The sequence below is a fragment of the Cupressus sempervirens genome, chromosome 3 (assembly GCF_028749045.1).
Source record: "Cupressus sempervirens isolate cs-2001-9-10 chromosome 3, ASM2874904v1, whole genome shotgun sequence".
Classification (NCBI taxonomy): domain Eukaryota; kingdom Viridiplantae; phylum Streptophyta; class Pinopsida; order Cupressales; family Cupressaceae; genus Cupressus; species Cupressus sempervirens.
Window position 1 is genome coordinate 1074530060 of NC_143120.1, and position 27803 is coordinate 1074557862.

Below are 27803 nucleotides of genomic sequence, written 5' to 3' on the forward strand. Positions count from 1 at the left end.
AAAATGTGGCAAACATTGGTAAAATGAAGAAACATTTTTACATATTCCTTACTTATGCTTAATACTTGCTTGCATGTACAGGGTGAAAACTTAAAAAACCTTTCACATATGCATTTCTCCTTGTAAATTTGAAGGAGATATGAGTTGCTACCCACAAGCTTCTACTAGAGGGTATGAATGTAAAAAGCATATATTATAGATGACAATTCTTCTTTGTATAATTGTAGAAGGTGGACATTGAATACAATTGGCACCAACATAGTGGGACAACATAAATTTTGTTCCCACAATCAAGATTTTGCAAGAATAGTGAAGTGGGACAACATAAATTTTGTGCCCACAATCAAGATTTGCAAGAATAATGTCAAAGTCAAATAAATTCTTTGCCCAAACTAGAACTAGCACATTGTAATCACTTTGGCAGTATTTTTTTTTGGGTTACTCTCACAATTAATTTGTACATTTTGGTACTACTTTTTGGGGCAATTGATAATTTTATGCCATATATAGAGAGGGTGACATAGAGAATACAACAAATAGAAGCTTTTGTTAGGAATTTCTTAATGTATATACTTCAATATGACACATAGTCCAAGTCATTATCTAATTCAAAAATTTTCATCATCTTTGCTTTCTCTACTATATTTGAAAGGTCTACTGCACAATCACCAATTTCACAATGAAATGGTGGATATTCCTTGCAAGTTCTGCACTTTTCACCACCAAATTTACCAACTATTTAAATACTAACATATTGTACAAGAGAGTCTTTATATAATACTCTAGTCAAATGACCTATTTGTAAATGCTAGCTATGACATAGTTTGTCCATTCAACTGTAAACACATTCTCATAAATTACCATACTTACACATCTCAAATCAAACAACTGTTCAAACTCATAAGTAAATTTAATACAATATACCTTCACAAGTAAATTTAATACAATATACCTTCACAAAAAAAAAAGCTTTGCATGATATTGCTATTCCATTTAAGTTCACAATCAAATAATCCACTAGGTATTCCTTGTTTATCATAAAACCTCTTTTTATTTCTTACCGTTTTATAACCTTATATTAAGTTACCAAAATTATATATTAGTATCCACCCATCTAGATTGCATGAATAATTTTAGACCTTATAAACCATATTTTATAAACTTTATTTTTCTAATCTCAAGTTATTAGCCCATAGACTCCTTATCAGAGGATCGTTGGCTGAGGAATGCCCTGTTCAGGTCAAAAAAGGAAAACACGATGGTTCAAGATGAGATTGGGATTTGACACAGAGGTGCTTGTGGAGTGATCGTTATACCGCAGGTGTTTGTAGGCAATATAGACTAATTTTTGTGGCTCAGTAATGTAGTCTAGATAAGCAGATAAACATCACCACCATTATCATGACCATTCATATCCCCCTGCCGGAGCTACGGGAACAACAGAAGTTATTCTTCAAATCACAACAATCACATGCTTGTTGAATATGTGTATTTTTCTAGAACATGAAGTTCAGATTTAGATAGTCCAATAGGTACAAATTTTAGTAAAATTAGAAACAACTTATGCTTTTGGAGAAAATATGTTGAGTTTTAATATGTCTGCAGTTGCACAGTTAGCATAATTGAAATTCATTTTTTCAAAGAGAATTATTTTTTGTTCGAAAAAGAGTTGTTAATGGGATTTTATACTTGATAATTATCGATTGGATGAATTTATCCATTGATTTTTTTTTAATGGAACTGATGTTACATTTGCATGCATTGTGGAGTTCGACTGTGGAATCCATCCTACTTATTTTGGCATGGCAACATTACTGTACTTCAATGAGATCGATCTGTATTTAGACCGAAACACATCTCTGTTTGCTTGTTTGTAGTGGTTGAGGACACTTCTATTGTTGTTCTTGTGTACATGAACGCAAGAGGGTTTTAAAATTTCTAGGTTGAGCAAGGCTCTACTATTAATGTGTATTTTAATTTTTTCTATACAGTACGCTCTGCAAATAGTGTAGTAGACTAGCTTATATATATTTCTATATATATTATGCCGAGAGTAATCGTTCTCAAGGCGCCTATTTTCATTTAATCCCAAGGTTATTTTAATCACAGTTGGGATTTATGAAAATGAAAATAGGCACCTCGAGAATGATTACTCTCGGCGTAATATATATAGAGGTATATATAAGCTAGTGGCAATCGCGGTGGAATAGAAAAGTATTTTTAAATTTTTTAAATTTTTTTTAAGGTAAGTGCTGAATTATTTATTTCTTTTTAAATACAATTGTATAAACTTACTATAAAAATGTAATAGTGTAAACTTACTATAAAATTATTCTTAAAAATTTTATTTTTAAATTCTATATATGGTGTTTATTTGCATCACTTTAATTCAGTTTTATTTTAAGCATATTGTTACGTAAAATGTTATATTGAAGAGTAGAGTTATAGTTAGGGTTAGGGTTAGTGTTAGGGTTGGGTCTATAGTTAGGGTTTGAGTTATGGATAGGGTTAGAGTTACGGTTAGGAATAGAGTTACAATTAGAGTTAGGATTAGCATTAGGGTTAGGGCTAGGGTTATTTTTAGGATTATGAATCTTGTTAGGTTTATAGTTAAGGTTAGGTTTAGAATTAGAGTTAGAGTTAATGTTAGGATTAGGGTTAGAATTTGGGTTACAAATATAGTTAGGGTTACGGTTAAGGAAAGGGTGAGTGTAAGAATAAGGGTTTAGGTTAAACATATAGTTAGGGTTTGAATTAGAGTTAGGGTTTGAGTTAGAGGTAGAGTTAGAATTGGAGCTCGAATAAGGGCTAGAGTTAGATTTTAAATTAGGGTTATAATTAGGGTTAAAATTAGGCTTAGGGTTAGGGTTAAAATTAGATTTATGATTAGAGTTAGAGAAAGGGGTAGAGAAAGGGTTAGTTTTAGGGTGATGGTTAAGGTTAGGTTTATATTTAGAGTTAGGGTTGAATATAGAGTTACATCAGGGTTAAGGTTAGGGTAAGGGTTTGAGTTGGGGTTAAAGTTAGGGTTAGGGCTATGGTTTTCATCTAGATTAAAGTAAGGGTTAAGGTTAGAGTTAGAGTTTTGAGTTAGGGTTAAGGTTAGAGTTAGGGTTAGGTTACAGTTTTAGTGAAGGTTAAACTAAGGATTAGGGTTAGGATTAGAGTCTAATTATGGTAGAGTTAGATTTACAGTTAGGGTTATATTTAGAGTTAGAGTTAGGGGTAGGATTATGGTTTAAAAAAAGTAATTTTCTTTTTGGCATATTGTAATGTAAAATGTTATAGTCAAAAGTAGATATATGGTTAGGGACAAAGTTACCATTACAATTAATGTTAACCTTAGGGATATAATAAGGGTTAGGGTTAGCATTAGGGTTAGGGATGGAGTTAAGGTTAGGGTTTGAGTTATGGTTAAGGTTAGGGTTAGAGTTACGGTTATGGTTATTGTTAGAGTTATGGTTAAGGTTTGGGTTAGAGTTATGTTTATGGTTAAGGTTAGGGTTAGAGTTATGGTTATGGTTAAGGTTTGGATTAGAGTTATGTTTATGGTTAAGGTTAGGGTTAGAGTTATGGTCATAGTTAAGGCTAGGGTTAGAGTTATGGTTATGGTTAGGGTTAGTGTTATAGTAAGGCTAGCGTTAGGGTTTGAGTCAAGGTTAAGCTTAGAGTTAAGGTTAGGGTTTGAGTCAAGATTAAAGTAAGGGTTAGGGTTAGGGTTAGAGTCCAATTATGGTAGTGTTAGATTTAGGTTTAGAGTTATGCTCATGGTTAAGGTTAGGGTTATTATAGGGCTCGAGTTAGGGTTATTGTAGGTATAGGGTTAGGATTTGAGTCAGGGTTAAGGTTAGGTTTAGGATTAGGGTTAGGGTTTTAGTTAGGATTAAAGTTAGGGTTAGGGTTAGGTTTAGAGTCTAGTTATGGTAGAGTTAGATTTAGGGTTAGAGTTAGGGATAGAGTTATGTTTATGGTTAAGTTTAGGTTTAGAGTTATGCTCATGGTTAAGGTTAGGGTTAGACTTATGGTTATGGTTAGGGTTAGGGTTAGGGCTTGAGTAAGGGTTAAGGTTCTAGAGTTATGGTTAGGGAAAAGTTTTGAGCCAAGATTAAAGTTAGGGTTAGAGTTATGGTTGGAGTCCAATTATGGTAGAGTTAGATTTAGGGTTAGAGTTAGGGACAAATTAATGTTTATGGTTAAGGTTAGTGTTAAAGTTAGGGTTAGGGTTAGTGTTAGAGTTAAGGTTAGGCTTAAGGTTAGAATTAAGGTTAGGGTTAGTGTTAAGGTTAGGGTTAGGGTTAGAGATAAAGTTAGGGTTAGCATTAGATGAAAATTAGGGTAAGGGATAGGGTTTGAATTAGAATTAGGGTTCTTGTTAGGGTTAGAGTTACACTTAGGATTAGAGTTAGAGTTAGGGTTAGGGTTAGGTTTAAAATTAGAGTTAGAGTTGGGATTAGGGTTAGGGTTAGAATTAGGGTTAGAAATATAGTTAGGATTAGAGATAGAGTTAGGGTTAGGGTAAGGGTAATAATTAGGGTGAGGGTTAGAATTAGGGTTACAAATATAGTTAGGGTTAGTGTTAGGGTTAGAATAAGAGTTAGGGTTAGGGTTAGAGATAGAGTTAGAATTAGAATTCAAATAAGGGTTGGAGTTAGAGTTAGAGTTAGAGTTAGGGTTAGAATTAAGGTTAGGATTGGAATTAGTGTTAGAGTTAGGGTTATGGTTAGTGTTAGGGTTATGGTTAGGGTTAGCATTAGGGTTAGGGTTAGGGTTAGTGTTAGGGTTATGGTTAGGATTAGCATTAGGGTTAGGGTTACAATTAGAGTTAGAGTTAAAATTAGAGGTAGTGTTAGCGTTAGTGTTCATATAAGAGTTAGAGTTAGAATTAGAGTTAGAGTTAGGGTTCAAGTTAGAGTTAGAGTTAAAGTTAGAGATAGAGTTGTGATCAAGGTTAGATTAGGGTTAAGGTTAAAGTTACCTGATTAGATTTAGGGTTAGGGTAAGAGTTAGGGCTAGGATTAGGATTAGAATTAGGGTTAGGGTTAGAATTAGCATTAGATTTAGGATTATAAAGGGTTAAGGTTAGGGTTAGGGGGATAATTAAAGTTAGAGATAGAGTTAGAGTTAGAGTTAGGGTTAGAGTTAAAATTAGAATTATCTAGTTAGAGTTAGAGTTAGAGTTAGGGTTTGTGTTATTATTGCTATTAAGATAATTTTTGGGTTACTAATAATATTATAGCTAATAAAATTATAATTAATAAATATTATTACTCTAAATTATAATTATAATTTAGAGTTAGGGTTAGGGTTAGGGTTAATTGTAATCACACTCTCTCTCACATGTCCCATTCTATAATTACCCCCCCCCCCCCCCCCCCCAACGCCCCCCCCACAATAATGTATACCATCCCCACTCCCCCTACGTTGTTCTCTTTGTCCATCTCTTTCTCTACATATATACATCTCTCCCTCCATAATTATTGTAATTGTCCATCACTATCCATCATACTATTCCTCTCCCCATCATTGTCTACATCTCTTTTGGGCCTTATATATTCTTTTTCTTATTTAGCTCATCTCTCCCTACTCCCCTTCTATATATCTACATCACCTGCCCCCTCTAATCATCTCTCTCTCTCTCTCTCTCTCTCTCTCATGGCCTCTCTCTCTCCACCATCTCCATCTCCATCTATTTTGGACCCTTGTTATGCTTTTTATCTCCATGGCTCATCTCTCCCCCTCTCCCCTTTTCCTTCTACCCCCTCTAAGATTATCCTCTCTCTCTCTCTCTCTCTCTCTCTCTCTCTCTCTCTCTCTCACACACACACACACACACACACACACACATTGCATCATGTTATTTATCTCACTCTTTCTTTGTATCATTTTGCCTCATGTTAACTCTCTCTCTCTCTCTCTCTCTCTCTCTCTCACACACACACACACACACACACACACACACACACATGTCACCTCATGTTATTTGTCTCTCTTTAAATTTGACTTCATTTCTAAAGTTTGTCCCAATAAATAGGTAGTAGGAAGGAATCTATAAATTGGAGCCATAGCAGAGCCAATTCCAAATGCATATCCAGATCCAGAGTCAATCATTTACCTTTAATCCATTCCCATTCAATCCCAAAAACACACTAATAGCATCAGGAAGCTCCATGCATGAATCAGAAGAAAATGGATAGATCTAGTTAGGAAAGTACATATTGGCCCAAAATATTTCAGAAATAGAAAAGAAGAAACCCCTAAAACACTCACATCAAGCACCATTAAAAATGAAAATTATTATAAAATATATAAATCAAATAGATTTTGAATACAAATCTAAATCTAAATCTAAATCAAACATTCAAGACTAAACTATTAAATGCAAGCCTAAATAGTTATGAACAAAATTCTAAATCTAAATGAAATTAATTAAAATTGAAATCTAAATCAAAGTAGAATATTATAACTAATTTTGAATTTCAATTTACATCTACATCTAAATCTAAATGAAAATGTAAATAAAAAATAGAAATTTCACCTGCAAAAATGTTACTCCAAAACTTCAATCTACTCCTATTGAAAAACTCCAATCTAATCCTCCAATAACCTCCACCTCTTCCTTCCTGCAAAAACATAAAATGAAAATGAAATGAGGAGCCTTGGTTTTATAACTTCTGAGAGGCTCCTCATATCCCCCAACAAACATCTCTTCACATTCCATGAATTTGATTCAAATTCCCCCACTCCTTGCAAAAAAAAAGCATGAATGTGCATGCAAAATTATATTTAACAAAACAAAAATCATATTGAAATTATTTCGCCCCTATTTTTTTGGGTCCTACTTTTTCGAGCCCTACTTTTTTAGGCCCTATTATTTCGGCCTCCATTTGGATTCCTATTATTTCAGCCAGCTATTATTTCGGAAATTCTTTTTTAATATTTAATTTGGAAGTTTGTAACCACTCCCAATTCTTTTTTATTTACAAGGAATCTTGGCATATTCCCGTGCTGGGCATTTGTGCTACCATTGTATAGAACACCTCTCAACGTAACTAGTTTTTGTGCATTTTATTTTCACAACTTCAATAGTGAACTACTTTTTGTAGCATCTTTTTTTGCCACCCAAGATTCTGATGCATGACTATGATTCTTTAAGCTCTACGTTCTTGAATATGGAGAAAATCATAATTATCATTCTCACTATTGGTTTCATTGACATTTAGTAGTGCTTATAAGTTACATCTATAGGAGGTTCAAGAGATATCTTGATAGGCAATTAAAGGTAAAATCAAAATATATTTCAATCTTGCATTATATATGTATGTATGTATGTATGTACATACATACGTACGTACATACGTAGATATACATATATGTTGCACTAAGAGGATGACATCCATGTTCTAAGTGTTAGTTAATTCTAATATTCAGTTCACCTTTGGGACCGTAACACGTGGATCATCCCTTCTTCCTTCTATGAACATGAGTCGTATGCTAGTTTATTGCTTGCGTTATAGATAATTGAGGTTGTCTTCATTGTAATTTTCTCTTCCAAATGATGGTTATCTTTATATAATTCTACATGTTTTGTAATTGGTGAGCACAATGATTAACTAGAAATTCAATTCATTTTTATTCGATAACTTTGTTTTCCTATGTTTTTTATTTGCAATTTTGCTTTCATCTTTCAACAAGATCTAATATAGTTTTCAGTAGCAGCTGCAAAATTCTACATGATATCAAAGCCCACAGCTAGGAAGGAGGAGCATTAATTTTATTTCAGACCAAAGTTTCATTAGATTAGGGGTTAATGTGTTTGTTTTTGTAATCATGACTTTTAACATAAAGTTCTATTTATATGGAGACATTGATTTTTCATTTGAAAGTGTTGTTTCCTTTGGATATCTGAACTTATATGGATGATACTAAGATTTTCATTACTCCATCTTGTGTGGACACATCCTTCTTGGATGATCAATTTATTTATAACCCTTTTGTACCTATTGTTTTTGGAGTTTCTTCATCGAAAGCTTCGAGTGATTCTTTTCAAAATGTCTTTCAGATATAGTTTTGTATGATGAAGTATTGATTGGTGTTTCAGACTTATTTGTGGAACCTCATATTGCAGATCTAGAATAGAATATTGATTTCATACATCTTATTTGTGATGAAGGTGATTCTTCTTCAATTGGTGTGAGGGACCCTTTTGACCCTCTTCTTCATCCTCTATATTATCATTCCTCACAATATTCGTATGTCATATGCACTTTGATGGATGTGTACGACCTATTCTATAGCTTCCACTTTAGCACATACAAATTGTGAATGGTAACTATCAAGTGTCTCATTGTGTGTCTATCTCCACCGTCCAAAATAAGGGGAACCTCCATGCAAATTATGCAGGTGGTAGTATGGACCATGGAACTATGAAACATTTTTTTGAGATGGGGCACTAAACCTATTTTCACATCACGATACCCATTGTAAGCTTTAAAAAGGATGTGCTACGCAGGTGATAGGCACTAAGTAAAGTTGATGCCTACGTCTGTTATAAGTATGCATACTCACAAAAGAAATTGAAAGCTTACACAACAAAATTAGTAAGTAGATATGTAGTAAGAAATCTTAAATAAAAATTCCACACACAAAAAACATTGTATATAATAAGATATTATTCCATGTGTGCTTTGTACATATGTACAATTCCATATGCAAAATGAGTAGAATATTGTTGCTAAATTTCACTAAGAATGAAGGCATTGACAAAAATGCTTGTTTATGTACATATGCAAATTGTTTTCATTACATATTTACAATTATGCATATAGCTATGTACAATTATGTACATGCACCAATTATTATGAGTGACCCACAGTGTGGTTCAACATACTAGCCATTCATGGTTGCCCAAGCTCTATTTACATATTGATCAAATATCTCTCTCTCCATATGTTTGACACTTCAACACCATAGAATTGTGCATATCTAATTTCATGTGAGGTCTTATAGAATGAGTCTGCCACGTTGCACATCACATTCGTTGCATGCATAACATGTTTAATCCTTTCAATTTAATCATCAATCACATGTTGTATTAAGTTCATGGCGTGCATCATGTCCAGTACAATGTGTTGACAATGGAGAACATTATTGCAGGAAACTTTGTTTATTTCCTGGCTATTTCTCAAGCCTTCATGCATAGATATAGAAATTGCCTCACATTCTCCAGCATTATCTTCTTCATGCTCCATCCAAATGTCATGTGGTGTGTTCCTCACAGCATTGGTGACATCATCTTGTTCTTGTTGGGTTGTCATTACATAGGTCTAAAACATAGCATGCACAAAAGTAATTGACACCATAAGGTTTTAGAAGTAGTTAGTGGGTAGCCCAAAGCCCTATTGAAAAAGATATATCTTCTCACCTATGTTTATAGTCTTAGATGGATACAATTCAAATATTATCAAATCTCTTATATCACCATAATCAAATCAACATAATCTTATTGCACAACCCTAAGACTGTAATGATTCAAGTAATAATTTGGATCTTGCTTCACTATGTGTACTAATAGTAAGAAAAAAAAATTTCTAGTTATGTGAAAATTAATAATTTTAGTAGCCTAGAAAATATATTACCAAAAAATCAAGAGGGTGTTGCACTCAAGAAAATTCAAACAATACAACAGCAGAGAAACTAGCAGAGTGACTAAAAAAACTATTATATGTAATACAACATGAAACTAGTGCCATCCTTACAAAAAATTAATGGGAAATTAAGTCAATTTATTTTCCTTAATTAGACCAATAAAGGTTGCATGAAACTCTCAACATCATATAGAACAGGGCATATCAAGCTTGTGATTTAACAAGCCCAACATTTGATAGAAAAGACCTAAGTGAAGACACCTAATGGGTAGGCACAATACTATAGTGGGAGAAACACCAACATTGCCTGGTGTTGTTAATTTAGCTAGACCTATTGTAGAATGTCCAAATTCCTCTTTATGGACAACCTCCTTAGGAAAATTTGTCTTCCCTTGTGGCATATGTCTAAAATAATTAACACCATAAGGTTTCAGAAGTAGTCAGTGGGTAGCCCAAAGCTAATGAAATTTGACAATGCCTATTGAAAAAGATATGTCTTCTCACCTATGTCTACAGTCTTAGACATATACAATTCAAATATTATAAAATCTCTTATATCACCATAATCAAATCAACATAATCTTACTGCACAACCCTAAGACTATAATGATTTAGGTAATAATTTGGATCTTGTTTCACTATGTGTACTAATAGTAAGAAAAATACATTTCAAGTTTTGTGTAAATTAATAATTTTAGTAGCTTAGAAAATATATTACCAAAAAATCAAGAGGGTGTTGCACTCAAGAAAATTCAAACAATACAACATCAAAGAAACTGTCAAAGCAACTGAACAAGCTATTGTATGTAATGCAACATGAAATAGTGCCTTCCTTACAAATAATTAACATGAAATTAAATCAATTTATTTTCTTTAAGTAGACCAATAAAGGTTGCATGAAACTCTCAACATCATATAGAACAAGGTATATCAAGCTTGTGATTTAACAAGCCCAAACTTTGATAGAAAAGACTTGAGTGAAGATATCTAATGGGCAGACACAATACCATAGTGGGAGAAACACCAACATTTCTTGGTGTTGTTAATTTAGCTAGACCTATTGTAGAATGTCCAAATTCCTCTTTATGGACAGCCTCCTTAGGACAATTTGTCTGCCCTAATATTTCTATGGCATATGTCTAAAATAAAATATAGTATACTACTTAGAAAAAAAAATTCTAAAATAATATTGACACCAATATAACTATATTTTTTCTCCAACTCTATGTTAATCTTGTATTGGCACACAAATAAGTCAGGTGACTCACCCAAACATTAATCCATCCTTCAAGATATTAAAAACTCACTACTTTATACACTGATAACTTGCCTTAATATGAGATCATAAAAGATGGATTAGAATCTTTAATATGAGATCATAAAAGATGGATTGGAATTTGGGGATGCAAAATCATTACAAATAATTCAAATAAACCTTGAGTTTATTGATCTTATTCTTTCCCACAGATATAAATGGTTCTTTCTCCTAATTCTCCTTGGCAATTATCATTGATTCTGCTACTTTTGCTCACACATTTCAATGGTGGAGATACTCATCCAATAAAATGAAAGGCAAATAACACACAACTTACATTAGGTAATGTAAACTCATTCATTTCAATTTCAATCTTTGATTTTTGGTGTTTTAATGGAGATAAGCCTAATGATTTGTGGAATTTCATTGCAATTAGAATATGATACTTTGTTCCCAATATGAACATAAATATTCTCTTGAAAATGGATGGACATCAATGGAATACACACTTTTTAAAAAGTGGATTGTATTATTCTTTTTAAAATGTAATTATATGAGTGGTAAATCATTTTACAGAGACTGCTTAGTATAAGAAACACTTTGAGAAGTATCTTGGTGCAAATGTAACTTAGGTTTGAGAAAGAATTTATAGAGGAGGATTGGCATGTGGGAGTTGTTTGCAAGTAATATTCCATATTATAAGTGAAATAATTATGCATTCCAAGTAATTAATTTCTCATGGTTTTCCACTGTTAAAGTAAAATTTTCAAATTGTGATGCTTTTGTTTTAAATCTCATCACTAATGTTATTATAAATAGGTGAAATGTATTAATCAAACTCATTGTACAAACAACAGTATCAATTTGGTGGTGGTGTGTTTTGGTTATGGAGGAGAAAATGATTTCCTTATCTCCCTATTGAAGGTGGCCATGGAGGGCCTTTTGAATACCCTTTAGTTTAATTCCTCTTTAAACCAGACGATATAACCACCATAATGCTACTTTACAAGGTGCCTCTGATATTTTATCTAGAGTTTGTTGGTAATTGTTATGGAACTTGTCAACTGTAGAATGTCTTTTGTTTCTTTTGAATCAACTTTTTAAACATACTTTGTCTCACTTATTAAGTCTGTTTGTCTATAGTTTCTCACTTTCACATAAAGGATGATGGGAGTAATTCCTGCCATCTCCTCCTCTTATGCTCGATTTCCTTTTCCACATGGAGATAATGGTGTCACAAAATACAATGCACTTCAAGATTTTTCTCATTTAATCATGTTATCAGCGTAAGATCTTTTTGCAAGTTTCTTGCATATGTTTGTCTACCTAATAAATGAGTTTATATATTTTTTGGTAATGTTGTTATTCATTTGGTTATCTATATTTTGATAATTCTCAATAACTAATGCACCTTGACTAAGGACAAATGAGAATTCAAAATAAGAAAACATTGATGATGATAGTGAACAAAATGTCTCATAGTAGTATTATGAGACAAATATTATTGCTTGTCATTCATCAATATGCATCAATATACTGAAGTAACATGAATGATTTGCAGATTAACAAAGCTAAATTTCACATTTCTAAATGACTACTTCTTGGGGTAAAAAATACAATATCAAGAATCTTTTTTTTTTTTAACTTTTTAAGAACAATCTCATGTCAAACAATCAACGTAATCTTGGACCTATGGGTACAAGTGTATTGAAGCCATACATTTCTCTATAATGTGCACTTGCAGAGGTCCCGTGTTATGCTGAAATATACATCCCATTGCTCTCAAATATTTATTGTGTTTGATAGCTATGTCTTTTCAAGCATTCTAGTTAACAATGAAACTGAGGTTGAGAAGTCCCCAAGTGTTGACCATTCCCCATGTTGGAAAAATGCATTAAAAAGGTGGTGAGTGTATACGACATATAATACGTGGCATATAAAACATGAAGAAATTCTTGAAAAGATGACAATCATAAAAACATTAAACACAAAACAAGGCATATCAACGTGGAACAATACTAACATGATGTAAATGCAACAAGTACGTAGAAATAAAGTATAACCTGCATGTGACAAGGATCCCACCAAGTGTCAATTTTGTATGGCAAACTTGAAAGGGATTTAGATTGGAGTTTTTTTTGTGGGTGTTTTCTCTCTGCGAATATCTTTTGATCTTCTTTTTCCTATGTGTAAAAACTTGCAAATATTCCTTGACTACGAAATGTTTATAAAATCAAAATGCTCTTAGAAAAGTCTTGAATTTAGCTTGCTCAGTAAGTTTGAAGGATCTTGTTGTTTTTATGTGCAGATTCCAGTATGGGTGACAGTGAAGTAAAGGTTTGTTTGGCACTGCAAGTTTTGTTGGGTCTTATGGCTTGAAAACAACAGTTCCAAATTGTGAAATATCTTGTTGGTTTTTGATCAGTTCATTATATAGCTCATTTTTTATCTTACCTGTGCATGCATAAACAAACGAGATGAACAATGGAGTTTTCTTTAAAATAGAGGAAGGGTTTTTGAGGCAAAATGGAAGTCTTCAAATGCAAAAAGGTTTTTGAAACAATGGAGGTAAATAAAGTAAAACCAATTCTAGGTATGTTGTTGTAGTCTATTCACTTTTGAAAAGAGATTAAGGAATTTTAAAAGAAATGAAGATTCATAATGCTTTTCATTTCCAATTTCAGTTTTTAGAAAAGCAAAGTTTGAAAATTTCTTTAATCTTGAAAGGGAAATGCAGTCGGGTTTTGAAAAATGAAGAAAAAAAACAGAAATAAGGGTTTCGAAGATCAATTATTTTTGTTTAAAAAATTGAAAGTCTTTTTCAGTTTGGTTTCAAAAATAAAAGATCTGTGGTCTTCAGAGGCAAAATTTTTTTAAACCCTACATGATAGTTTTGAAGTTCTTTCATTTATACAAAGGCAAAGGGATTTTATTTTTTTTAAATGACATTTGTTTGAAAGAAAAAGGTGAAAAGAATGTAGAATTATTGTCACTATTTTTCAAAGGTAAAATTTGGTTTTGTATAGTCTCAGTTTTTCAAGATATAAAGGGTCACTGGTTTGGACCCCAAAAATGGCCATTTTTTGAAGATTTTTTTCATTTATTGAAAAGACATTTCTTTGAGGGTTTCAAGTCTGAAATCCTACTTCCACAGTTTGAAGATTTATATGGCTAACAATTTAAAGGACATGGACAAATTTGAGGCTTAACTAATATAAGTTGGTTTTAAAAACAACATTTAACAAAGGGGTTTTGTTAAACAACCCTAACTGGTTCAGTTGGTTTATGTAACTTATTCATTTCAAATTTCATCTCTATTTATAGAAATCATTTGTAAATTTTGAAATAAATATGTGTGAAAAGATCATTGAAGAAGAGACACAAATACATTTGAGAAAACTTGTGAAGAGATGTAATCTAAAAGCTATATTATAAGCTTACCTACATGTTAGATGTAGCATATACATGTTTATGTGTATGTAAGATTGTAAAAAATAGTAAAAGGTGTAAAGGGTTGAACACCCTAATTAGTTATTGCTGCTAATTGTAAAGGAGTTGAAGCTCAATAAAGATTATAGGTTCATGGAGAGGTTTTTCTCCCTATGATGAATCCTTTTTTTCGAGAAATTTTGAGGGTTTCCCACTTGGCAAAATACGTGTCTCTATATTTTGTGAGTTGATATTTCTTGCTGTTCATGGTGAATGTTTATATTTTTTAGCACAACTTTACATTTAGTTATGAATTGTTAAAGGATTGTAATTAGTTTTTGAATTAAATTCATATAGTTTTGATTCACCACCCCCCCCACCCCCCAACTCTTAAAACTCTAATACTTCCAACACCCAAGTTCTGGTGTGCACTTTGCAGAGCAAGATAGTTACTAAGAAAATGGCATGAGTTGGAACATCCACGACCTCTTAGAAGAAGTTGAAAGTGTAGTGAATCAAGCCTACCTAAGCAGACCACCTCTAGATCAGTGAGGGCTTTCTTCTATTTTACTTTATGATAATATGTTGCATTAAAACATATAAATATTATATATTTTTTGTAATAAAAAAATTTAAATATTTATGAACACCGTAATTATTTGACCTGTAACTTTTTTCCTATGTTAACATTTGTCCGCCTTTCTTTTTCAGTTTTTAAAAGATCTATAAAATTATATTGGATTTATTTTTGGAATATTTTGTCATTAATCTTTATTTGAAAATTAGAATTGTGATTGACTGTACTAATGTTAGGTGGTTGTTTCCTTAGAATTATAGTAAGATGTTATTTAACATTCAACACTTAGTGAAACAACTATATTAATAGACTTTAGAAATTATCTAGATTATAAATCAATTTTATCTAAAATAACATAGTTTATTAGAAGTGTTCTGTAAGTTCAATTAACAAATTATTTCTAAAGAATTATTCCATTGTTCTAAAATGGTTATAGCCAACTAATCTATTTATGAATCCTTTACCTATCTTAAATTCACAGATAGCAATTTTATTTACAATACTTGTATTTAGTACAATATTATGAAAGTAAGTACTAATTACTAATGGCACTTGTTTCTAATAGAATTGAAGTGTTTGCTGTGAGGACTCATTCACAACTATTCATCATCATAAAAACAAGTTATATGAAAGATTAAAAAAGCTTGATACAAATAAATGAAAAATAACAAAATATGTCAACTAATTATCTCTATATATTAAAAAAATATTTTTCAATTATATGAAATAAACAAATCCTTTGTTAATTTTATAAAATAATAATTTAAGTCTTAAATATAATTAATAGGAATCATTTCAAAATAAAATTGTTATAAAATGAAGCCCATTGAATGTAGCTATTGATAAACTTATCTTCACTCTCTCTGTATATCCTCATTCTAATTTAAGCAATTATCGACAGAGAACTTTAAGAAATTATCAACTGAATGTTAGAATATTGGAATGAAAACAATTTTAAAATTAAAATAAACATCATGGAATTGTGAAAAATTGAGGCCATAACGATTTGAGTTTGGGAAGAGGGGAAGCTTGAAAATTTATGGTTTGTTTTTATAGGTATAGCATTTATCTAAACTAATTGTTCACTTATCTAAAGATCATGAACGAATAGTTCACACATCACATTTATCTAATTAAAGGGTGCAATGATCCATTTTAGGTCCATGAATGCAAGGAGTTTCTAAAAAATCAGCTAGAAGATTTTTTTATTTTCCTTTACCTCATTAAGAGAAGAATTAGGATTTACAATGGAAAAGGGAGAGATTTCATGAAAAAGTTGTAGCTCAAGGATATCATTTTAAGCCAGGATTCCATCTAAGCTGCAATTTCTTCGTGAAACCAAAATTTGAAATGTGCTCCTCGCAAACCTATTCCAATTCAATCTATAAAATTGGAATGCTAATACAGGATTGTACATCAATTTAGGTCGTCAAAAGTGGCAGACAATAAAGGGAATTCCTCTACACTAATGGGTTGGAGTTTAATTTTTTTTGAAGGCTGAAGACATGAGGCTGCAGTGATCTTATTATTATGATCTTGAATGGGTTTGGAGCATGACGCCTTTACAAATTGATTGTTATTCTCTGGTTCTATAGCCATGGTAGATGCAGAATGCCTCTCTTATTTCTTGTATCGGATGCCACATGCATTGCACAAGGACTATTCATCAACCCACAAACAAGAACAAAATGTTAATCTACAGAGATCTGGATATGTCTAGTTGGAGATTATTACACTACTGTTTGAGAAAACATATTGAAAACAGAAGGGTTTGTAATTGTAACTCAATTGGTGACTACGACGGTGTATCACCATATCAATATTCAAATCCCCAAAGGTGGATGTAATGTATATAAGATATTTAAGAACAAACATTCTTATCGCTGTGTTACTAAATTGTATCTTAAAAAGAAAAAGTTTTGTGAAACATAATGGTACCTTAGCACCCTTTGGACCGCTCCTCCACAAAGGTGTATTAGTGGTGTTGCATGTAGAGCACCACCTCTTTGCTCCATCTCGAGTAACATTCTCATTGCTATTACTGTTTATGGGGTTGTTCCTACTTCTCTTCTTGGGCTTTGCTTGCATAGCTTCCATAAACTTTGATCCAGAGTTGGTTCTTGGAAATCAGGATATGGAAATAGCGTTAGTTGTAGTGCTTCCTCCATATGATGATATGTTGCACGATTCATCAAATGGGACAGCTGAATCTTCCAATTCAGAACTGGTTATCTATTATAAAAAATAGAAACCCAAAATGATAAAAGAGGGCAAAAGAGAGAAATCTATTTAATATCAACACTGTTGAATGGTTAAATCACTCCAAATTGAAAAAAGGAATAAAGTTAGATTGGCTGTGACCACTTTGACAATGCAAGGAGCAGAGGTCTATTTAGTTGAACAGAGACATTCATTAATATTATGAGGAGGGTCTATGTGAGAAAAAAAAATTGTATAAGAATCTATATGTTTGCAATTTTTCCAAAATAAAGAATCAGAAAGGGTTTGTAGCCCTTAGAAAAAAACTCAAATGCACCTGACAATCAAATATAATATAGTAAATTAGGATAACAGATTCAGCCTTGGCATTCACAGAAAGTCATCTCATTCGGAAAAGCATTTTCTATACCTGACTTTCAGTATTAACAAAGCAATAAAATGAGATTTATACCTTCGGTGGAAAAAGAGTAGACTTCATTATTTCATTGACTTCTTTGATGCTGCTTGTCCTGTACATGTCCATGACGCGTTGTTCCTCTGGAGAAGGCCAACCATGGGGCATGCCCAGACACAGAGTGCAATCTACATCACTGTTGAAACTAACTAAACTATTGTAGATAGAGCTAGAGCTGCTATAACTCTTCATTAGACACTTGATAAGGTCTTGCTCCTTCATTTCCCCCTCTGGATCAGCATCAGCACTTACAGAACTACTGTTATTGCTATTACCCAAACTCTCAGGGATTCCAGAAACAATCTTACATGAACTCCCATTGAACAAATCCAGACTGCAACTGGTTCTTTTTTCTCTCTTCACAGGTGAGCACCAGAGCTTAAGTCCAAGTTCTATTTCCTCCTTGTCCCAGAAATCCATTTCTTTGAGATCCATGAACCCACTTAAGGAAAGCAGTTAGTCCTCAAATCCAAGACCCAACTCTAAATAACAATCGGTGTCGAGTTGAAATCATGAAACAAAAAGAAATGACTTTCTTTGATAACCCAATAAACCACATTGACTAAAGTTCAAACCCAATGCCCAACTGATCTTTCTAAAACCAACAAGCCAACATGAACTGAAATACATGAGAAAAAACAAATGCCCATGATTATGAAGGCAAAAATTGGAAAGATTATAGTTTCAAATAGGAGATGCACATATTGTAACTTGACTACCTCGTACACACAGATTTTGGGAACTGGTTTACATGTCACTCTCAGGCTATTGTATTTCTAGCAGACATAAAAACCAGGCCAAGACAGATTTGTCTAATTTCCAAGATCGGGCTTTTACTGGCAAACTTAATTTTATTGACGTAAAACCCCCATCTATAAATAGCTCTGTCGGCACAGTGTGGGTGCCAAGTGTTTCTCCATTGTCATTGACTGCATTGTCACAGACATATCTTACTCTTAACATGATTATTATCCTCTTCATCTTTCTATTTTGATGAATGCTATGATTACAGAACGCAGGGCAGAACTGACAGATAAATCCTGCGATTTTTCTTGCAGCACCTCCGAATCAGACGGAACTCCGAGTTTATAGTTTAAGGAAGGTTCCGTCCACTTTGATTCTCCTCGTTGCACTGCTTGCCAGCTTCCTTGAATGTTGACACGTCTGCCATGTTAATGGCTGCACACTCTATTTCGCAATATATTTTTGGAGTGGTGATAATTTCAAAATTACCACATAGGATTCCATATTATCCTAGTTCCTTACTATGAGGGAAAGCATAGAGGAATCCAGGATTAGGCTGGAAGCCAAATGTTGCGGCAACGTCTATACAGCCACGAAAATGCACTTCCATACGAAGGACAGGACTTAGTTAATTTTTTAAAAAGTTAGAAAAAACAATGTAAAGGAAGTGCATTTTCGTGGCTGTATAGCCATGGGCAAATGTTGCAGTTGAAATTATAGACACGTATACAGGTTATGCAATTTATGTATGCACAGCGTACATGGTAATCTTATTGTTTTGTAGTGTTGTTAAATATGTAGTCGAATAGATTTGTTTTATTGTGAAGTTTGTGTTATAGTAAATTCAACTTGAAATTATTTTTTAGTAGAAATTATCTAAATTGTAGATTTGTGCATCTGTTTTAAGAATTGCGTAGGTTTCTTTAATCTAATTATAGTATCATGTCAAATTTATTTGTTTATATAATGTTTAAAAACTTTATTTGTATATAATATTAGTCATTTTTTTTAGAGTTTTCTATAATACTTATAGCACATATATCTATTGAAAATTTGAGTTAGGATGAACATATTATGAAGTGTGAATTTGAATTCTACTTAAGAATGATTGCAATTTGAAATTAACAAAGTTTTGTGAGGTAAATTATTTATAAAAATATTGATATACTAAAACAACCTTGCAACCAGCCTATTATTAATATATGATATAATTCTATATTAATAAAAATATTAATATTTTGGTCCTTTGATTTGAATGCTGAAACTCTACTATAGTTATTCAGAATAGTTGACATTAGATAAGACTTTACACACTTCTAGGATTCATGGAGTGAAGTCTCCATTGACATTTTAATGTTTATTGTAATTTTATGTTTATTCGGGTTTTTATATATTAACATATTTTGATTCTAGCATTTTATCTACCTAAAATAAAATATTAGTCTTAAAATAAAAAGATTTAAAAGAAACAAATAAGAAACCTAAATTATAGCTTTCAAACTATAATAAAGATAATGTATTGTAAAAACTAACAATCAATCATTTAATTGAACCAAAAAAAAATAGTATTTATTGGGAAAAAAAAAGCTAATATATCTAGTAAGAATGTGTAGTTTTATATTAATACACATTTATTTCTAATCTTATTTGATTACGAATTTATTTTCTCTCTCTATCAAATTCTCACAAATATTAGTGAGGGCATCATCATCTTTCATTTGAACTGAGATCTACGCACAGTAGAAAAATATGTCTTTGCTTCTAAGAACATTTATATTAACATTAATAACTAGCAATTGCACCTTGGTGTGCAATGGGTATGCTGGAGAGGTGTGGAAGGTCTATTAGGAAAAATAGTTTGGTCTTTTTTTGCATATTTTGTGTGTACATGAGGGCTATTGGTATATTATTAAGAATATGAGCTTATCACAAAAAAGGTATCAATGATGAAGTGATAGCTCCAAATCAAATCATGCATCCAATAATAATAGTGAAACCTTTAAAAAAAAAATTTTTAAAAAGTTATATTACTTTAATTGGCTCATGCTATGTTTGCAATAGGGTGAGAGGGAGATAAAGGTAGAGGTAGGGATAAAAAGAGAGGATGAGAGAATGAAAGAGATAGGTTGAAAAAATAGAGATGGAGATGGAAATTGATATCAATATGGAGAAAACAAAGAGAAAGACAGAGCAAAGAAGAGAGATATGGAGATAACTCGAAAGAATGAGTAGAGGAATAGATTTAGATGAATCTATAGAAACATAGATAGGAAGTGGTATGTAGAGAGAGGAAGATATGTAGTGCCAAAGATAGATAGAGAGAGAGAGAGAGGGGGGGCAGGGGCTATATGCGGGAGAAGGTGAAGGAGATGACTCATTAAAGGATTGGTTAATATCAGAGTCATGAACCATAGTTTGATGTAGCCATGCCAAGTGACAAATCCATAATTTATTACATTCATTCATGTAGCTATGGAATCAAACAAGTACACTTGTGTACAAGAAACTGCTCCTATGAACAAAATTGTAATCATTGAACAAATAATCACATGCATGTGATGCAGAGACCTATTATAGTAGATTCAATACATCCCATAGCATAATTGCTCATCTAAACGAGTTGTTGCAAAAGGGTATGTTTTTGTGTCAAATGATTCACTTTAGTTGACATCTGAGGATCTTTTTCATATCGATTCAGAGGTAGAAGACCATGTTGAGATGGTTTTTCTAGTGATCAATAAATTGTAGCATTTAGAGGACTAGATTCATGGGATGGGAGTTCAATGTGTGTAGGCTAGAACAACTTTATGTGGACACCTAGGTCGTGACATTCTTGGGTAGATGGATACTTTGTGCACTTAGCATTTACCAAAAGTGATGGATACTTCAACCTTATATTTCATCATTGGTCAAAGCATGTAGAGATCAAATATAGCTCTATTAGCTATATTATAGATATGTTGCAAAGAAATGCTATTCGGTTGAGGCACATTAGCATTGATGAGAAAATAGTATATATTCTCACCAAGTCAGACTTGCTAGAGTAAAGTTTGTGCATTTTTGAGAAAATATTGAGGTTATGAAGAATGAATTCATTTTTGAGAGGGAGTCTTAATGTTAATGACTTCTAGAGATATACTATAATGCATTATTCTATGTGAGAGAAAAGTTTGAGATGCGAGCCCTTGTTAATGCATTCTTCTCTATGAGGGAGAAGTTTGAGGATGCATTATTCCTTATGAGGGATGAGTTTGAGGTGCAAGCCCTTGTTAATGCATTATTCCCTATGAGGGATAAGTTTTAGGTGCAAGCCCTTGTTAATGCATTATTCTCTATGAGGGATAAGTTTGAGGTGCAAGTCCTTGTTTATGTTTTCTTCTCTATGAGAGAGAAGTTTGAGGTGCAAGCCCTTGTTCCACCCTCTAGGAGTATCCATGGTGGATCTACCCTTTTGAGAGTATACATTGAATGATTCCATGATGAGCACTTGCATTCATTTGCATTTCCCTTAATAGGAGTAGCCATGATGTACCCACCCTCTAGGAGTAACCATGGTGGATATCATTACATAACTAACATATCAAGAAGGATTCCTCCCTAACAGAGGTTGTTAATATTATTGTAGCTACATGGTTGGATTCCTTTAGGTCAACATAGATAAAATAAAGGTTGTGATAGTATATTTATATTGATTATATAAACTATTGTGATAATATAATTTATATGAGCCAATTTATGAATTGGCCCACTAACCAATATAAATATTAATTAATGGGACCAACTTAGAAGAGTGGCGACCCTTGGTGAAGGGGCACCACTAGACCTATAAAGGAAGAATAAATCTTCCTCTCTTATCATCCAATATACACACAACCTACAATAGATCAAATTATAAATCTACAAAGAATTGCTTAGGGGAGACAATAACAATTTATTGTTTATGGTTGGGAAGGTAAGAAATTTCCCATGGTTAAATGCACACCAAAAACAACATATCTAACACTCAAAAAATTATGATATAAACTCTTCACATAGTAAAAATTGTCAATATTATTTTTTCTATCAAAAGTAATTGAATCAATTTCAACAGTCTATAATAAAACCTAGAAAAATGCCCAAAACCCTAGTCATGATTTTTCTAATTCAAAGTTTAAAATTTCTATTTAAAATCATATTTGTAATGTAATAAGGCTGTGATCTTTTTTATTAGAACAAAGGATACATTTGATTCTGCAAAAAGAGTGTGAATTTTAATGAATATTTCATGCAAGTAAGAGCCAATTGCGTGTTCATGAAATTTTATGGTCATTTGATAAATAAGTGGTAGTTGCTAGAAATCTTCTTTTTGTGATCAATTTTTAGTTTGATCAACTCATTTTGTGCTTTAAAGAATAAGTTGGTCTTTCTCATGTAGATGGGTGGTATGGCTTTGTAATTCTAATGAACATTGATAAATTTTATATTGTTACTTTCTTTTATGATTGCGTTATGATATTATGAATTGTGGATTCCTTATTTGAGTTATCATGATTATTTGATTAGATCTAACCTTTTCTATACAAGTTTGAATTTCCACATGGTCGATGTCCTTAGCCTGATAAATCATTTAGTCTTTGAAACTTCTTGCAACCCCTTCTCTTTTGCATTTTCTTTAATAATATGGAGCTAGTTTAGTATTAGTTTACATTAGAATTAGTTTTTTGCATTGCAAATATGTTGAGTAGTGTAGATAATGTTGAAAATTATAGCTATGATAGAGATTGTTATCTCTAGAAATATCGATGTTATTACCGTTATTGTCACCTTTAGTTGAAAAAGATACTTATGTTTAAATTGTAATATTAAATATAATGGCATGTGTCATTCGACATGCATTGAGGCATGGAAACTCAAAGAGTTGTAATTGTAATTGTAATAAAGAGTCATGTTTTGGGAAATTGGAGAGACCTTCGGTTGGAATGTGAAGAGTCTCTCCTTAAGTTATATATATCACATTAAGCGATAGGCATTGTACACTTGAAATTTTATGATTAATAAAATGATATTATTGTTGTGTGGCTGGGTTTTTCCCTTCATTCTAGAAGGATTTTCCTAGGATATTTCTCGTGCTTATTGTTTTAGTTTTGGTTCTTTTCTTATTATTTTTTATCATCATTGATTTCTAGGCTCAAGAGTCTGTAGAATTTGATGATGAACAAATTCATAGATCTTGGATATCTTGCATGCAAATAATATGTTACAAGGAAGTAAGAAAGGAAGAGAGAGAGAAGAGTTTGCTCGATAAAAAAGAAGATTGTATTTACTTGTGTGAAATAGAATGAATGAATTTACAATTGATCAATTCTTATGAAGGAGATCAAAAACCTAAAAGGGAAATCCTAAGAGGTAAATGAAATTTAATAATTACTAGAATTAATTATTAAATGGAAATGCAAGTGCATAAAGTGAAATATTAAGAAGGGAGTAAAGGTAATTTAATAAATTAAATTAAATTAATGCTTTACACTAACACCCTCTGAATGCAATAACCATTTAGAAGAGGGTAGAGTAGTAGTTGCACATAGTGCATGACTCTTTCCTATATCTTTACCATTTGACTAAAATGATGATGAAGAAGATCTATGAGAAGTAGAAGCAATATCATTTTTTCTCTTCTAAATGAGAGCTATCAAGTTTGAAACTTATTTGACATAGCCATCTAACTTCTTTTCATAGCAATGTGACTCATCATGATTAGGCTTGTTACAATAAGCACACTTTTGCCTTTCTCTATTTGGTTTACCCCCCTTAGGAGGAGGTGGCCCTGATGAACTGTTATGGATAGAATTAATCTAAGACTTTGTAGAATGTGATTTCAATGTCTTCTCCTTCATCCTAGAAGATAGTCGAGTTACCAGTGCATAAGTTTGTGATCCTATGAGAGAATCCAACTAAGAGAGCTTAGCTTGCTCTTGAGTCAAACAATCATAAAAAACCTCAAATGATGGCATGGTAAATCTATTACCCAAAGAATCTTTGATGGAATAGAAGGTAGAAGCAAAAATATGAAAGTTTTCACAAAGTTTATAAAGAATCAGGTAGATGCACTTAGTGTCAATCTTGGTTTTCCCACAACCCTGCAATAAAATTTTTTGTTGTTTGAACTTCATCAAGAAGTCCTCAATGGATGGATAAGAATTTGGTACAAGAGAGGTAAGCTTTGTCTTGATGTAAAGTTCCCTGAACTCATTCACTGTACCAAACAAGCTATCAAGCTTGGTCCACATATCTAGAGGGGTATTGCACCGATCAAGATGAAACTGTGGACTATCGAATACATGCAAATAAATCAAGCCCATTGCTTCATTCATCTTGTTCATGTGTTGCAAAGTCTGATATTGACTCTAAAATACTAGTTGCACTGTATCTAAACAAGACCACAACCCTTTTTTGCTAGAGAAACAATCTCATCAAGGTCTTCCATGTGTACTAGTTATGAGAGGTCAGAAGTTTTAGAAAAGAAGAGGTCTCAGCTATTATTTTAGAAGGTGTTGGATTATTTTTCGAAAATGTTCTAGTTTACTAATGTAATAACAAAAACAACTATACAAAACACCCCCCACAATACAATAAATTGAACCCCAACTGCTAGAAGGAATGTGTAAACAAGAAGAGAGAAAAAAAGCTTTAGTTTGAGTATCAAGTGTACATTTGAGAAATGCTAATGAAAATAGAAGAGAATCTAGATAGGGCTTGGGAAGATCTTTCTAAGGCTTCTTTCAAATTGGAAAATGAAGCTTAAACAATCAAGTTATGTCCCCTAGAAGATTGAAGACATCATTTGACTTTGAGTCAAAAATACATACCAAACTAGAAAAAATGCCAAGAAATACCTGCACCATCATCTCTATCTTAGAATCAACTTTTCGATGCTTCTTTAGGATTGAAAAAATACCACTTTATGCTCAAGTTAGAGGAAAAAATCCAACAAGGCCCTCATAGTAAAATAGAATTTGCAAAACCCCTTAAAAAGGTTGAAACTTAGGCCCCCTGCCCCCCCATATGATTGCAGATTAGCTATGGAGGTCGGGTGGAGTGCAACTAGTGGCAGTAGTGATGAGCGTGATGGTGCGAGAGTGGCTCTATAGTAGCATGTGGGCAGGGTGGCTATAGAGCGGCATGGCAGCCAAAGGGAAACTCTTGGGTGGTGCGGAGGGAGCCACTCAATGACATTTTTTTTAATAATGTGTCGCATTTTTTAAAGCATGTTCTCTAATTTTTTTTTTGTACTTTTTGTGATTTTTCACAAAAATTTCTTGTTTCACATGCCAAGGGTCATACGACCTTGGTAGACAAAAAATAATTTACCTCTGAATTCAATGTTGGCCAAAATAGATGTATTTTATATGAAAATGAGGGTTTGATACCTTTTGAATCCAATCATGAGGTCTTTTTGGCCTCAAAGTTCTCTAAAAATTAGAGACCCCCTATTTTCAGAAAAAACAAGTTCAAAAAATGTCAGATATGTTTTGTCAAACCCTCGTTCTTCTTTTTTCTTCAAAAAAGAATAGGCAGCCACAAGCAAGACTTTAATACAATGTAGAATTTGATGATGAACAAAATCATAGATTCATGAATATCTTGCATGCAAATAACCCGTTACAAGGAAGTAAGAAAGGAAGAGAAAGAGAGAAGGGTTTTCTCAATAAATAAGAATATTGTATTTACTTGTCCAAACTAGAATGAATGAATTTACAACCAATCAATCCTTATGAAGGAGATCAAAAACCTAAAAGAGAAATCCAAAGAGGTAAATGACATTTAATAATTACTAATTAATTATTAAATAGAAATACAAGTGCATAAAGTGAAATCTTAAGAAAGAAGTAAAGATAATTTAATAAATGAAATGAAATTAATGCTTTACTCTAACAAATTCAACATGTATCAGAGCCAAATTTTGATAACAACAATGAAAGATTTTTTGTTTTGCTTGTATATCTATTAAAATTTGAATAAGCGTAGTCTTGAGTGTAATTTGTCTTTTTTGTCGGTGCTGGTACTCAATTTGGTATCAGTAATGCTAAGACTAACAACAATACACATGTAGAACAAGATTTAATATTGATTGTTAGCATGGGCCGCAGATGCGACGGGAGGAAATGGAGATGGTGAGGAAGCATATGAGTATGAAACTATACCCAAGTTCAGCTCCAAGGAAGAAGATTTAATAAGGCAATTGAATGTCAGAAGTGGCTGGCTCGAGAAGAATTTGGAGGAGCTACGGTGTAGGATCCCCCTAGGACTATAGCACACACCTCCCCATCTGCACAAAGACTCCACTGCATCATCTTCTGCTCACTCCCTTGAGTGAAATGCCGACCAAGCCACCAAATTGCAAAGAATCTCCTTAGTCATTTTCTTTCATTGCTCCGGTGAGTTGGTGTTATTGTTCTCCCTCCATTGGGGTTTCTGTTCTTTGTAACCAATATTGGTTAAGCTTCCTGATCAAGAAGTTTGATTCATTCAAAGCTCATACTATATTAGTATGCAAACATTATGTGTAGTCGACATGGTATGATGTCGGGTGTGAAAAACTTTATTGATGCATGTCATTTCTGTGCACCGAGTGGAAGGATTTACATTTATGGAAAGATCTACGCTATTTTGATATCATTTTTGGAAATTTATTAGGGTCTATAAGTTGGACTTTTGGATCTTCGTATGTCTTATTATACTATAAAGGAGCTACGGGTAGCCACTGAGTTTGGATGTGTAGTCGTGATTGCTCTGGTTACTAATAATGTTGTGGCGACAGAGCAAGAGATTGGTCTCTTGGCTTCCATGGAAAGATATGTGCCAACAACTAGTGCTTTCATGAGTATAATAATGTCAAAGATCAATGAGAAGAGAAGTCATGGGAGTGTAGGATAAAAGGCAGAGATATCGACTACAATGCATGCAAGCTCTTGCAGAGTCCATTGATTCTTTTCTGAAGATGATTAGCTACAGTAAATTGAAGACTGTGATGAGCATTCTCAGGTCTAAGCTAGGGTGCGGAGGATTTGGGTCAGTCTTCAAAGGAGCACTCATAGACAACACACCTGTAGCTATGAAGAAACTAGAAGGTTGAGACAAGAAGCAATTTCAAACCAAAATTCATCATGTGAATCTACTGACTTCTTCTATTTCTTTTATCAGAAATGTCCCTACTTTAAATAGGAAGCATCTCGTTTGTGGTCTGCCAAGTACTAAAGTGTCAGATCAGTTCACATCCTTCTGTAACCGTCACATCTACCTTTCATCTTTGTTAAGTGTAGTGGTTGTTAGCCGGAGCAAGCCCGAATTTTACTTCTTGGGACATAGTGCCATTTTTGGTTCAAATGAATGACATATTTGGATGTGTTCACGATAGATTACATATGAAAGAGATAAGTATTATTTTTGATGTTAATATCAGATTTTTATAGGAAAATGTAAATTGATGCTATGAGCTTTACA

General features: G+C 32.8%; 1 pseudogene; it reads right to left on the reverse strand.

Annotated features, from left to right (window-relative positions):
* The window catches only part of LOC149570473 (DNA mismatch repair protein MSH2-like), a 61724-nt pseudogene extending 43725 nt beyond the window's left edge, over window positions 1-17999 (reverse strand).
* Window positions 18000-27803: the final 9804 nt, after the last annotated feature.